General features: G+C 36.2%; 1 pseudogene; it reads left to right on the forward strand.

Annotated features, from left to right (window-relative positions):
- On the forward strand, positions 3531 to 4291 carry OR7W1BP (olfactory receptor family 7 subfamily W member 1B, pseudogene; annotated as a pseudogene).

Genomic DNA, 4519 nt, shown 5'->3' on the forward strand with positions numbered 1-4519 from the left:
TTTTTGCAAGATGCAATGCCTTAGAGGCTAAAATTGTGATTTTCTGATCAGATTGTGAAAAGTGCACTTTCTCCTTCAATTTACTGCATGATATGTCCATTTATTTCATTTCAACTTCTTTATACAAGTTAATTAGCTCTCTTGACTAATGTTTATGCTATTTGCTATCTTTTTTCCTTTGTCATTTTGCTACTTCCACAAATTGATTTGCAAACTTAAGTGGAATATATGGAAATTCCCATTTACCTCATGACTCTTCATGCATTCCTTGGGAATAATTTCTTCTGAAGTGAAATGTTTTATATTGAACAATTTATTTTTCAGTTTACTAAAAGAAAAATCGTGAGTTGTACTATTTCTCTGGGAAAAAGTACCAACTTGGCAACTGAAGCCATTTCCACAATTTCATTAGACAGTCAAATATGAAACAAAAGTTTATCACTTTTTTTTCTGCATCATTTATTTGTTCATCACAACCACACACATGCTGAACCCCTTTATCTGCTTTCTGAACAAGAATGACATAAAGAGAGCTCCAAAGAGATTCAATGGGATGACAGTCACAAAGCAGTCAATTGCCCTGGGGGTGATGAACTGCCCTTGATTCCACAGAAAATAGTCCTGCAACCAGAAGTTGTGATTCTTTGTCCATTGTGTAATAAAATTCACTCCTCTTTGTTTCTTGGAATATCCATTTTTTTAATTCAAGCTCTCTATACAAATCCAGTGACTCACTTTATTAAGCTTTCTCCTCAGTCTATTATATAGGCATTTTTTAAAAGTTTTGTTTTTTTCTATTTCAAAATTCTCCAAACTTTGGAAATGAAATATTTGGACATTTTCATTTTTTATGGAGTAACGTGAGGAAGAATTTCTTCTTAAATGACATATATCATCCCAAGTAATTTTTGCTTTGTTTTCCTGAAAGAATAGTCATGAGATGAATTACTCATATAAAAAGAGTACAAGTGAAATATAATGCAATTTATATAATTTTATAAGCGGGTTGATTGAATCATAGAGTATGGAACTGTGGATAAGGAACATTGATTGCAATGTTATAGGCAGATTTTCAACTGCACAGGGTGTCATTGCCCCAACCCCTGCATTACTTGAGTCAACTCTTTATATATGTATATGTATGTGTATCTCATGATCAAAGGTGACTCACTAGAGAACTTGACCGTCTATCCAGTCATGTGATTCAGGTCACAATTTATGCAACCAAACACATCTACCAACCTACTGCTTAACAGGGAGGAAACTGCAATGGAGTACTTTTTAACACCATTTTCTGTAATAAAATTCAATGGCAGTAATGAGCAAATGCTATCTTTAAATATAAGAATAAATGCATAGTTTTGCCACATACAATTATGTAAAGTTTAAAAATAAAATAAAATTAAAAAAAAGAATAAATGCATAGAATGAGAAAACTATTATAATCGCTCTCAATTCTGTACAATTTTATATTTTACTCAGTTATTGCTGCATAACCACTCACCCTAATAGTACATGTTTGAATGCAATACCTTTATTATCAAGTGAGATTTAATACTGAATTGTTCTGATCTCTTTGGGCTCCTCATAAATCTACATGCACTTGTAATTTTATACATGACAACTCTACAAAAGCTCATCCAGGAGGTTGTATGCAGCCATGTGGCAATTCTTTCTTCACTAATATATGATGGTCTACTCCACTTATGTATGCATTTTAATCTTGCAACTTGTGGGAAACATAGTTTATCATTGGTGACGTCAGCATCATGGTGGCAGAAAACACTCCCTGTGTCTCACCTCTTCAATCTACAACTAGTAAAATGTCCATAACTAAACAAAGTTTTTCTAACCAACATGTCAGGGCACCAGAGATACACACTGTTGTACATCTGAAGGTGAATGGATTTTTCACCTAGAGGAGATGGAACTGGGAGAACAACAGAAGCAGTGATCCTGGTCTCAGCTACACAGCCGAGGCAATTGAGCCCATTGCCCCAGAGGGAACTGGTAGCATCAGTGGAGGTGGTACACGTGACCCTGGCCTCCTGGATGCAGCAACATCTAGAGCCACAGACAGCCAGGTAGTACAGATGGTGTAGCCCTCAACCTTGGTCACTCTGGATGGGGCAATAGAGCACACCATTTTCATGATTCCCCCAGCAAAATGATGGCAAAGAAAGAATGTTATAGGCAGCCAGAAAAAAAGAAGAGTAACCTACAAAGGTATCATCATTAGGCTATGAGCAAATTTCTCATCAAGTCAATGAAATATCTTATTTATAATATTGTTATACAAAAACTGTCAACCAAAATATCCAGAAAAGTTACCCTTCTGATATGAGAGAAAGAAAGGTTATCTCACAAATAAAGAAAAGCTGTTGGAGTCCAACACCCAGAACCATTTCATAAGCAATATTGAAATGCAATCTTCTATTTAAAATGAAAAAAAAAAAACAACAACAAAAAACAAAAGTACCTGAAGACTGAATAAGGTGATAGATTGAATCAGAAAATTGAAACTGTATATGAGACAAGGTTGTTAACAATTATAGTACAATGCTTAAAGGAAAAAGCATTACAAATAACTGTAGCTACTTCACTGGTAATAATCACAACATGATGAAGAATATTTCCAGAATTGTACAATTTCAGGGAAAAGAATGCAACTGAACCACTTTATCATATTACATACAAAGATAAACTCAACATAGGTTAAAGACTTAAATGTGAGCTCTGAAACATTAAAAATCATAAATAAAACATAGGCAATAACACCTTAACTTCAGTTTTAGAAATATTGGGGTGGGGGTGCTATATTTCCCCAGGCAAGAAATATAAAGGTAAAAACAAACAGAACTATGTCAAACAAAAAAGCTCTGCAGTGAAGGAAACCAGCCACAAATCTAAAAGGAAACCTACTTGTGGGAAAAGGTATTTGCACATTATACATCCAATAAGGGATTGTTATTCAAAAAAGGAATTCAGCCAACTTAATTAAAAACATAAACAACCAAATTAAAGACAAGTAAAGGACCTTCAATAGACATTTTTTTTTTTCCCAAGGAATATATACAGATGGTCAACAGGCTCATGAAAAGAGCTTTGACATGTTCAGAGAACTGGAGTTCAAAACCAAGTGAGATACATTTCCCACTGGTCAGAATGCCTATTGTTAAAGAGACAAAAATCAACAAACATTGGTAAGGACTACATGGGACCAGGAAATGATACCCAAATTCACAATTTCTTCCTCTTGAATATCAGAGGAATCAAAACTGCAGTCCCTCATGTTTGAGAGTTTCCTGTCCATGTACCTGATCACTGTGTTTGAAAACCTGCTTATCTTGAGAGTTCCCTGATGGTCCAGTGGCTAAGACTCCACACTCCCAATGCAGGGGCTCAAGGTTCGATTCCTGATTGGGAGACTAGATCCCACAGGTCACAACTAAAAATCTCACATGTTGCAGTGAAGATATCATACACCACAACTATGACCCTGTGCAGCCAAATAAATTAAAAGACAAAAACTGCTCATCATCCTGGCCACTGTCTCTGACTCCTACTACCGCAAACCCATGTAATTATTCTTCTCCAATTTGTTCTTTTTAGATAGGTTTCACCTTAACCACCATCCCAAAGAAGGCAAAATCATAACCTATAACTATACATTCACCCACTCTTTGTAGATTTTGACAATACTTTCCTGACCACAAAGGCCTATGACCCCTTCATGGCCATCCATCAACCCCTGCACTATTCTATAACTCCGAACCTTCTGCTCTGTGAACTGCTGGTTCTGGTGTTTGATTCATGAGTGTCCTGTATTCCTGGCTATAAAGATGAATAGGGTCACAACTGTCCTTCTGTACAACTTTGGAAATCCTCCACTTTTCCTGTGAAATCAAACAGGATGTCCAACTTGCCAATTGTGACACCTTTCTTAGTGACATGGTGATGTATTTTGAAACCATAATATTCCTGAGTGGTGATCTCTTGCCTGGGATCCTTTATCCATACTCTAAGAAAGGTTCCTCTATATGTGTAATGCCATCAACTTGGGAGAAGTATAAAGTGCTTTTCACCTGGCCTCTCACCTCTCAGTTCTATCCTTGCTTTATTGTATGAGCTTTGCTTGTACCTCAGCCTTGCTGCTCCACCAACCCTTCTGCTCAGAGTCGAGTGCATTTGCCTCAGTGATGTTTACTGTGTTCACACCCATGTCAAACCCCTTCAGATCTGCAGTCTAAGGTACAAAGACATAAAGAAGGCTCTGAAAATATTCTTTGGAATGGCAGGTATAAAAGGACTAACAGTCATAGCATTAAAGAAGTTCCCACTTTTGCAGGATGCAAAGTATTTGAGCCAGAATTTGATACTTTTTGATCAGAGTGTAGAAGTAGAAATTTCTCACTCCCTCTATTCCCTGAAATTTTCATTTCTTTGATTCAAATTCTTCATAGCAGTGAAGCAACCCACATTTATAAGTTTTTTCTCTGATTTATAAACAAATTTCCCC

This window comes from Bos taurus, chromosome 7 (assembly GCF_002263795.3).
Source record: "Bos taurus isolate L1 Dominette 01449 registration number 42190680 breed Hereford chromosome 7, ARS-UCD2.0, whole genome shotgun sequence".
Lineage (NCBI taxonomy): Eukaryota > Metazoa > Chordata > Mammalia > Artiodactyla > Bovidae > Bos > Bos taurus.